This window comes from Mastigoproctus giganteus, chromosome 7 (assembly GCF_048544385.1).
Source record: "Mastigoproctus giganteus isolate SK-2022 chromosome 7, ASM4854438v1, whole genome shotgun sequence".
In the NCBI taxonomy this organism is placed as follows: domain Eukaryota; kingdom Metazoa; phylum Arthropoda; class Arachnida; order Uropygi; family Thelyphonidae; genus Mastigoproctus; species Mastigoproctus giganteus.
Genome location: NC_143581.1, coordinates 96,798,377 through 96,810,250, shown reverse-complemented (window position 1 = coordinate 96,810,250; position 11,874 = coordinate 96,798,377).

Here is an 11,874-nt window from a genome sequence, read left to right as displayed (position 1 = left end):
ATCGCAATGGGATTCTGCTTTTTTGAAATTCTGTAATGGAATATGACTCAGTTAAGTTTGGGAAAACAGTCATAGAGCAGCAAAACGTGCGGATATCTGCTCTTTCAGGTTAGTACACTATTGTGTGGATGGCAACAAAAGATCATAAATACAAAGTTTATGAAATGGACCAAACGGTCTTTTTTAATTTTAAGAACATGCAGAAGGAGTAAATCAAAAATCGAAAGGTGGATACTGATGGGAATCAAGTTCACTGGATCAAAATTGGCGATTTCCAATTACACAAAAATTACAGTAACCATGTTTACTTTACATAGAGAAATGAAGAAGCCATCAAGACATTCTCCACACCCTTCCCCCCCACACACACAAAATCAAGATTTTCATCTCTGTACAAACTAACTTGAACCAACCTACCATGGGCCTTTGAAAATTCAATGTGAAAAAAATTAATCACTTGCTTGAAGGGAGCCAATTGGGTATCATAAGAGAATCGTCATGGCTTCTACAAGTCTCCAGGGTGGACATCAAAGCTGACTGAATGCTATTAGAAATTTTCTTAATAAAATAACGAACAGACTATTTTGTCATAAAAATATAATATACTGTACAGGTCAAAAAATATAGGAAATATTGAGAAAAATTGTGATAGTTTTGAAATTTTGTAATGGAATTTTGATTCCTTCAATAGTTGTAATAATTTTCACTGTAAAGTGTTTGACTAAATTTGGTTTAGAAAATAAAATCCAAGATAAAAACATTTTATATCTTTTTCCAAATCATCTTGAAACCAGAGTAAGAGTGTGTTATAGACCTAATGACTCTGATGAGTACAACGACAATTGTGCAGAGTGGGCCAGTAAATCAGAATGTGTTGTAATGGAGGATTTTAACTTTCAAGATATTGACTGGAACTTGTGGATTGGTCACTCATATGATAGCAAGAGTTTTGTGGATTTATTGGAGGATTGTTTTCTACAGCAACATGTTCAAGGGGCAACTAGAGGGGGTAATACTCTTGATCTGATTATCAGCAGTGATTCATGCATTAGGAATTTGCAGATAAAGGACCCACTAGGTGACAGGGATCACAGTCTACTGATGTGATATTTACTTAAAGATGTAACTATCATCAAGGGTAAAGGGAAGGGTTTTTGTTTTCGTAAAGGTAACTACAGTGATCTCAGGCAGTTTTTTAATTCTATACATTGGGATCAACTGATGATATAACAGTGAATTCTAAATAGGAGACCTTCAGGGAATTAATCTTGGAAGCTACTAGGCTTTTCATACCAAATAAGAAATACTGTTCAAGATTTAGGCCTAAATGGATGCCAGATGAACTAATGAGGCTTGTGGCAGAGAAGAAAAATGAGTGGTATGCATATAAATTATCAGGTGACACAGAAGCCTACGGCAGATATAAGCTAGTCTGTAATCAAGTCACAAAGGAGGCTAGGCAAACGAAGGCTGATTAGAAATCCTTGGAAAAGGATGCAAAGAAAAACAAGAGAGACTTCTTTATTTATGTTAACTGTAGAAGGAAGAGGAAGAATCAGATTGGTACACTTGATGTTGGTGGTTCAACTGTTGATGATCCTGCTCAGATAGCTGACAAACTGAATGAGTATTTTGCATCTTCATTTATACATGAGTAATTCTGTAAGGAAGGGGAGGACAAAAGTATAATAAACTCTCACAGCGAGCTAAACGATTTTGTAATAACGGAGAGTAAATTAGAGAAATTGTTGAAGTTAAACATAAAAAAAGCACCTAGGGCAGATGGAATCTATCCAGTTATATTGAAGGATGCAGCAAGAGAAGTAGGCAAACTCTTTGCCATAATTATGAGAGCATCCTTAGATTCAGCTGAGGTCCCCATGGACTGGAGATGTGGAAATGTATCCCCAATGCACAAAGGGGGTTCAAAGGGTGACACAAATAATTATAGACTTGTTAGTTTAACTATTGTTCCGGGGAAAATAATCGAGTCACTGGTTAAAGAAGTAATGCAGGATCACCTACACAAGACTGCAGTAATAGTTCAGAGACAGCATGGGTTTGTTAAGGAGAAGTCTTGCCTGCCCAATCTGATTGGATACTCTGATGTGGTTACAAAGGAACTGGATGCAAAGAATAATTTTGATATTATTATTATTATTAGCCGCATGGTGCAAAGAAGCCTGAGGCTTATACTGCACCAGCAAAAAAAAAAAATTTTCTGAATTCCCTGAGAGAGAAGTAGAAGGGAATCACCAAGAAAAGATGAATGATGCTATCCAGATGTGAGCCCTTGGGATTAATCATATACTTGGAATTCAGGAAAGCTTTTGATACTTTTGCACATGGAAGACTGCTGTACAAATTGGAGCAGTATGGCATTAAGGGCAAGTTGCTGCAATGGATAAAGGGATGGTTGAGTGGGAGACGGCAGAGAGTGGTAATAAATGGACCCTGCTATATGTGAACTAATGTTATTAGTGGAGTCCCCCAGGGAGCTGGGCTCATTGTTTTGTATATTTATTAATGATATCGAAGAAGGTATATCAGGCTAAATGTCCAAGTTTGCAGATGATACAAAGGTTGTTAATGATAGTAAAGACAGTATGCTACTGTAACAGGATCTTGAAAAGTTAGGTAGATGGGCCGAGAAGTGGCAACTGAAGTTTAATATTGACAAATGCAAAGTACTGCATATGGGTAGCAGCAACCCAAGAGAAATGCACCAACTGTGTGGTACTACACTTTGGGTGGTAGAAAATTAAAAAGACCTGAGGGTAATTGCACAGCCAGATGTGAAGTTCTCTGAGCAGTGCAGATGGGCTGCCATACGAGGTCAGAGTTTTGTCAATGATATATAGGAATTTTGCTATCATAGACAAGGAGGTGATTATACTGTTGTACAAGGCAATGGTCAGGCCACACCTTGCCTCATTTTAGGAAGGATGTAGAGTTCCTAGAACACGTACAGAGAAGGGAAACAAGACTGGTGAGGGGAACAAAGGGGTTCTCTTACCAGGAGAGGCTTAAATTCTGTAAGTTGCAGCATCTGGAGACTAGGCACCTGCAAAGTGATCTGATTGAGGTGTACAAGGCCTTGAATGGTTCAAGCAGGCTCAATGTTGATGGGATTCTTCCCCTTGCCCAGATTAATTGCCTGAGGGAACATAAATTCAAACTGAGGAAAGACAGTTGTAGATAGATGTGTGGAATTCTGCCTTTAGCCAGCGTGTGGTTGATTGCTGGAACAAACTTCCATCTGTTGTTGTTGAAGTTGACAGCTTAAATAAATTGAAGGCAGAACTAGACAAACATTTGGAGGTAATGTATGGGTGAAATGGGAAGGGTTTTTTTTTTTTTTTTTTTGGCTGATGCTGTATATAAGCTTGCTTCATTGCATCATATGCCTCAACTAATGCTAATGCTCAAAAAGAGCTTAAAATTTGGAATAGTAATATGAATAAAACAAAAAGACAACAAATAAACAAAAAATATAAAAATAAAAACAAACATTGTACTAATTCCATTCTTAGTGTATACTATATACATATTTTTATACATATTTTTGAAAAACAATTTATTTCATTTTGAAATTCAGCCATGGACATTAGCTGAGTTTCAGGTTAGACAAACTTATTTCCTAATTATTTAACGGGCAATTAATTATTTACAGGTCAAATTTCATAACTTATTCAGTATATACTAACAATACTCATTATAAAGTGCAATGAATACTCTATTTTTATATTAAAAGATCATTATGCAAAAAAAGCAGAAACAGTATTTTCATTATCATTAAAATGTGCCAAGTTTACTTTCTTTTGCCCATCCTGAAAACTAAACAAAATGGAGATGTGTCATTATGGTCCTGAGGCAGCGATGTGTAGTATGTACTTGCAAACAGATTAAGCAATGGTTCTTGCCAACTCCTTCTCAAAAAGATAAATACTGTACAACAGAGTGGTTGATAAATTATATTATTAGCCTATTTTTTTTTACGCTAACAAAACAATTTTTGCCTCCTTCTAAAGCTCAGCATAGGAATGTCAAATAACTGATACCAGAGATACCTTATCCATATAAATTTAATTTTATTATATTTGCACATTTAATATATACATATAACATGCTCATAACAAACAAATGTGCAAAAAAATATACAATCTACATGTTTTTTTCTTTTATGAACATGTGCAGTGGTTTTCACAAATTTGTGGTTGAATTGAAAAAAATATTACATGAGCCGAGAATCTTTTTTTGTTCAGAATTCACTATTATTAAACCTAAATATTTTACAATACAATAAAGTACGCTTACAATGAATCATAAATAGAGAACACCGAAGGAGAAATTTAAATTAGACTTTTATGATATAGACAACATACACTTTACTTAACAGAAAACAAATCTTTTCATTGAAATAATTCTTTAAAACTTCACACACCTGTCAGATCACTGCATTATTCCAATTCCCAATAAATCAACTTTACAAATGCATTTATCGTATCTGCAAATTTCTTTTAACACGTCCATGCTGGGCTGTAAATTGCTCATACAACCCTATGGATAGGTGCATTTCGACAAAATTCATCCATTTTAATAGGAATTTTTTAATTTTTTATTTTCCTGATGTATTAACCATAAATCAGATCTGATGTGAATCTGTGCTTAATTAGTTATTCAGGTGCAGAAATTACAGCTAATTTCTGCACCTGAATAACTGTTAATCTGGCAGGTTGACCCATTGGTGGGACACACTGCCAGATAAGCTGTAACTTACATAATGCCTGCTGAAATTTGTTGTGTTTCTGTTGTATGTTTGATATTGTTTCTATCACAGTCAATGCTTTCCCATTGTTTGGAAAGTAAAAGAATATTAGAGAAATTCCACATATTGTTTTGTATTGTATAGGATTAGAATAATAAAAAAATAATAATTTTAAAAGAATTGCAGCAACTCACTGGTGAGTTGTTTTGCCTAAAAACTCGACTCCAGGGGCTCACATCTGGTGAGTATGGGCTTGGCACACCCAGGGTCCTTAGCTGGATATCATCATTCTTCTCTTTCTTAGTGATTCATTTCTATTTCTCTCTCAGGGTAACTCGGAAAATTTTTTTTGGCCGGTGCAGCATAAGCCTCAGGCTTCCTTGCACCATATGGCTAATAATAATAAAAATAATAATAATTGGCAGAGCAACTTCATGGTTTCTGCTTATCTTTTATGCCATAATACATGATTTGTTTTCATCACTGTTTGAAAAGCATATCACTGTTAAATAAAATTATGTTTGCTTTTTGTGTGGTAAGCAAATATGAAATATTTAAAAAAAAAATAATAATAATAAAATAAAGACCTTTTGTAATCTATGAAATAATAGTTGATTCTAGAGAGATGCCCAAAAGAAGAACAATCATTATTTGAAATGTCTAATATTAGTTTTATAATGGCTAAAGGATGCAGGGAAGTGAGCTTTTTCTGCATACGCAATAAAAAAAAAACAAACAAAAAAAACCCCAACACATTTCGGTGTCCTGTTAGATGAGACTTGATCACTAAGAATGTGAGTACATGCCATAGAGAAAATTCAAATTGGAGACTCAATACAGATCAGAGTGTCTGATTATATACTGAGTGATACTCTCCCAAATCTGGGCTTCAGGCGTGAATCTTTCAGTGTAGAATGTTTTGGTTTCACAGGAGGTAGTTTTACAGGTGGATTCAATTGTAAAGGAAACTGGTAATACATTCTGTAATAAAGACAGATGGAACTGAACCAGAGTATTTACCTGGTGCAAAATAGGTGATCCAACTAACAGTTATCAGTTTTTAAGGTTAATGAAGGGTGTATGGATGATCCATGGGTACTGACTTAAAAATAAACGAATTGATGGCTTGTTTAAGACATATAAGGTCATGCCAAAAAACTTTGCAAGAATGGACATTCTGCCCAGGCATGATAGGAGGGAATATATGAAAGCCTTGTGGATTAACTCTAGACTTGAGGTGCAATGGAGGGGGGAAGTTTTCTTAGTGTAGTGTGGCATGGCATGCCTTGGTTAACCTGTCAACAGTCACACATATGACGATCTTCCTCTGTGCACGTGACAATTTGAAAGATAAACAAATAATAATTAAAATTGTTCACTTTTTTGATGTCACCTTTATTTTCAGTCTTTTCTGAGCTGAACTATGAAAAATCAATTTTTTATATTAAAAAAATATACTTTAAATTAATTTTTGAAATAAAAACTACCTTCAGAGCTATCAGTGAGTGAAATGAAAACTGAAAAACCTGCACACTAAAACGATGTGCAATTGGAGGCTAGACTGTCAATAACAGGAGTACTTGCTGCATGAAACATGCACATCAACTATTTGACTCCAGTTGATGCTTCATGTGAAAAAGCCAGACAGTGACTGGAGGAAACTGCATGTTGGTAAAGGCAACTTGCTATCAATAACTGTATGTGATAGATGCCACTCATCATGTGCATATAATTGGACTTAATTCATGAATTTTTGCTAATTGTGCAATAATTAACAGAGATTTCTGGAATTTTCAATGGAGAAATAAAAGAAAATTTTTCAAAAATGGCTGAGTGGATTGAGAATCTGAATTATGAACTGCTGAAATATTGACTGGGAGTCTCTTCAACCCTAAACAACTGACTCAGATTAATAGAAGAAATTTGTTTAGCAAAGATGGAATTCATTTGAACAGGGTGGTGCAAGGGTTTTTGCTAGTGTCATTAAGGAAGCTTTAAGAGTTCAGGGAAACTGCTAATTAAGGGGGATGGGGGGAGGCATTGGAATGATGCAGGTTAGTGACATAGGCCAAAATCATACTTATATCCTCTGTGTGAGTACCTGTGTGCAACCTGTAATTAACAGAAATTATGCAGAAACACTGTAAATATGCACAGAAAGAAACACTGAAATAAGTTCAAAAACTACAAGCAATCATATACTCCTTGGAAGTTTGTGTTTAAGCAACTATAAGGGATATGTGAGGGTTGTAAAAATCCAAAAGATACAAAATTTAATTTGTTTATAGAGTAATTGGAGGAGTATTGTAAATAAACAAATTTTAGCTTTTTATTAGGTCAATCAATGCAGATATAATATGACTAACGGAGACATGGTGCTATCCAGAGAGATAGGGAATGGAGACTTTAGTTATGGGGGAAATACGGCTTGTTTAAGAGGTACAGGGAGGGGTCATGTTTCTTATGAAACGTGAGTGATCAGTAATAATATATCACTACTGATCAGCAGTGATAAGTATTATAAGCTTATATGTAAAAAAACTACCGATGGAATAAGATAGTGAAAGCTGATTATGACAAATCACTAACAGAGTTAAAGATGGATACAGAGAGTTCTTTTTGTACATGAATACAAAAAAGAAGAGAGTGAATCAAACAGGTCCCTTACTTGATAGATCTGGAAAATTCACAGCTCAGCAGAAGTGGAAGATTGAATAGATACTTTGCAATGCTCCTTACAGTTGACAGGCCATCTGAACATCAGGAATCAGTGACAAAGAGTCAGACTACTGTAAATTGAGGGATGTATCCATCGTGGAGAAAAGTATATGGGGAAACTACTGAAGCTGAGTGAAGGTGGAATTTTTTTTATACTCTGGCATGACCACCAGGTCAGAGGAATTTATAACAAATCATGAATACAATCATTAACCATATTTAGCAATCAGGGGCTTGAACCAAGTCCACTTAATGATCATGTGCTACTGCACTTTTGTCTGACCACTCAGCTACATTAGGATAAGGCTCCAGGATTGGATGGTATACATCCTGTTATACTAAAAAGGATGCATATGTGTGCATCTTCCCATTGAGAATGTTAATGAGATCATCATAAGACTCCGGGAGAGCCACCTGAATTAGCAAAGCACTGTTTTCCCCAATTTACAAAGAGGGTGCAAAAGGTATGATGGGCAACTATAGATGTTGTTGTTATTTGGTTTTTAGGAGCATTAGCAACTAAGGCCATATTGCTTTGGGGATATGTGGTGGTCATTCCCTGACCTATTCGCATCCTCTGTATTTGGTGGTCACGGGCTCGAACCCCGGTCTAATCAAGAAGCGTGTGCTATGCACTGCTGCTCCTGCCCACCTGGCTACGGAGGCGCCGGCAACTATAGAACATTAGTGAGTTTTACTTCAGTGGTGGGCAAGATCATGGAGTTTGATTAACGATACAGGACCATTGCAATAGGATGGCATCCTTAATAGATAAGAGCATGGGTTTGTGAAGGGGAGGTCTCACCCAACTAATCTAGTTAATTGTTATGATGAAGTCATAAAACAGTTGGAGACAAGAAACAATGTTGACATTATTTACCTTGACTTTAGTAAAGCTTTTGATATGGCTCCCCACAAAAGGCTATTATATAAACTGGAACAAATCGGAATTAACGATAAGATCTTTTATTGAATCAAGGGATAGCTGAAAGGTAGGGGATAGCATGTAGTCATCAACGGACATACCTCAGGGTAGACCAGTGTAGCAAGTGGAATCCCTCAGGGATAAACATTGAGGCTACTTCTGTTTCTTTTCCTTAATGACATTGATGCAGGGGAAGTTGTCAAAGTTACTCATGATTTAAAGGTAGAAAGTGGGTTAATGATCAGAACCAGGCAATTTCTTAAAAATAGCTTAGATCAGTTGCAAAAATGGTCTGAAAATTGCAACTGAAGTTTAATGCTTCTAAATGTAAGGTCATGCACCCAGGGAACAGAAATCAGGGGGCAAAAAAAGCATAATTTATGATTCAGTCAGACATTAAATTTTCCATAAAGTGGAAACAGGTGGCTAGGAAGGCATATGGTGTCTGGTCTATGATATATAGGCCCTTTGCAAGTAGGGAAAAGGATATCATTATCCCTTTGTATTAGATGTGGTGAGACTACATTTAGAATATTGTGTTCACGTCTGGAGGCTGTTGTGGTTATTTGGTTTTTAGGAGCATTAGCAACTAAGGCCTTTGTTATTGATAACTTTGGTGAAAATACCATATCGAGTAATACATATCTAGTAAACAGTTATTCAAAAGCATAATAGCCGTTGCATAACTTGAATATAACTTTAGTGTTATTATACCCTTATCTCTTAGTTTATATATGATATTTTAGATTATATTAAAGTCATGCCTCAAAAAACAGCAGGAGTGCTTTGGCTCAGGAGGTAAATAAATGGCAGTTCTCTTGCAAATCAGAGCTACATACAGTGTACTTTTTTGTCAATTTATCTATAGCATGACATAACACAGCCAGAGGGGAATGTCTTTGTGTGCTTTATTGCAGAGATTGTGAGGTTGTTGTTTGGTTTTTAGGAGCATTAGCAACTAAGGCCATATTGCTCTGGGATATGCGGTGGTCATTCCTTGACCTTTCCGCATCCTTCGTATTTGGTGGTGACGGGCTCGAACCCCAGTCTAATCAAGAAGCGCGTGCTACACACTGCTGCTCCTTCCCACCTGGCTACGGAGGCGCCAGATTGTGAGGAGATTAAGCATGAATTCAGCATTATGATTGGTTTATATGAAGGCTTGAGGCACAGGGTTGATGCCCTTGAAGAAATTAAAAAGAGGGACCTATCAAGCATTCAGTCACAGCACAGTGCTGGAGACTAACTACAGTCAGTCCTCGAATAGCATGATAGTTGTGTTCCTAGAAACCCTCGTGCAATATAAACAGGTCCTATGGGAAAATTAGGGTTAGGTGCCGATCACCCAAGATTGAACACACATTTGTAACCAAAACATTACTTACTTATTTTATTATGACTATTACGTAATAAAATATTTCTAATGCTTTTACTTCTATCGTAAGCCAACTTGTTTTTGTTTGATTTTTTATACAAACAGATGACAGCCGTTCCATCTCTTCCAATTCTTCGTGTCTTGATCTAATGGATTTTAATTACACTTTGAGTTGTTCCTACTATGAAAGTTGTTTTTATTTTCTCTGTATTCTTTCTAATTCTCGGCATTGCCTCATTTAGGCCTGTAGCACGTGCAATATCACATAGTCTTTCATTTCGCTTAAAGCGTTTCACAATTTCATATTTTTCTCTACCAACAGAAGTGGACTGGGCCGTGAGCCTTACCGGGGAAACCCTGGTGGGCCGAAGGCCGGTGTGATTTTGGCCATAAACCATAGTATGAGGCCACTACAAATTTTCCCGGGTAAGAATTTTTGACCCAGAGTCTGCTTCTGTTTATCGATATTGCTTTTCTTTTTCTCTCTGAATCTGTAGTGTCTTCACCAGGATGCTTCCTTTTCACACCTTTTAAGTATTTTACTCATCTTTAGGGAATAAAGCACAATTACAAAATGAGGAGGCACGCTTGATACACATAAACAAAGCTGTGCGCATGTAGCAATTGAATAAACAACACCGTAAAGGCAGAGATACACTATTAACACCTCACATTTTACTAAAGCACATTTCTGGGGTTCCTACCATAAAACAATAAAAACAATTTCCAGTTGCATTTCTGCTAGTGGAATCTGTTATAAACTGGTAGTAAACTCGATCTAATGGCATTTGCGATAATACCGATAGCTGGAATTGTGTGGGTTTTTACCTTATTATGGTGAAATGTGTTTCCCCTTCACTGACATAAAAAAATATAATTATACTTTCAGATCTACTCTTCATTCCTATCATGTTGTGTTCAGTTGGGGTGATTCCGCGTTTGACTGCCATGTCTTGTAAACACAAAGGCGAATCGTGCATAAATGAATTCGGTTCGTGTTATATATGATATCGTTCCCCTATTTATAAATCGTGTATGATCGAATTCGTGTAGTGTACACACGTGTTTACGAGGACTGACTGTACACTCATATATCACATGATACAAAAACATCCTCCACAGTAGAAAGCACTATTCCTACAGGAAATAGCTGTCATGGTAACTATTGTCAGGGAAATGGGAAGTATATTTTGTAAAAAGGATATGTGACTAGCAAGAGGGCATGTCTGCCAAGGGCAAAAGTTGACGTAGAGTAGCTATAATTGTTTAAGGGCACAGAAGTTTATACGGTTGTATATGTTGGTACTAATGACATTAAGAGATGGAGATCTGAGAATTGACATAACAAGTATGGGGCAACATTGAGAAAGTTGGGAGATAGGATTAAATTTGAGAGTTCCTGTAATTCTGCCAAGACAAGACATCATAAGGGGGGGGGGGACATGAGGGAATTTTTTGTAGCATGGTATGTGCTTCTTAATAGGAGAGACTGTTTTCACAGGGATGGTACATTTAATTAGAAGGGGTGCAAGAATATCTGCTGATGATATCAAGGCAGCATTAAGTGCATTGGTAATGTGCTAAATTGGGGGGGGGGAATTATAAGTACTAATAGATTGACAGCGGCCACGGGCACAGATGGAAGTGATTCTTGTATTGCTTCTGTTGGGATATACAGCAGCCTGCAAAGCAAGAGTTTGCAGGAAATATTTGAAGTTATTATGGGATAAGCAAACACATGGGCTGTGTTAGGGCTATTAACAAGTAACCCTAACACAGCCGAAGTTAAGAGCAAAAATGGGTGCATGTATATTTGTATGCACACTAATGCTTGGAGTGTAAACAAATGTGGTGAATTTAAATTACAAGTTAAGTCATCAAATGCAAACACTGTAAGGATATTGAAAACATAGAGTCACTTAGAGGGAAGGAGTTATGCTCTTGGTTAAGAAACACAGAATCTAAGGCAGTGTAACCAGTAGATGTGAGTGGGCAATGCAATGTTGAGTCAGTTTGGTGTGACATTAGTATTGGGAAAACAAAAATTAGAGTAGGAGTATATTATAGCACAAATGACTATGATGAATA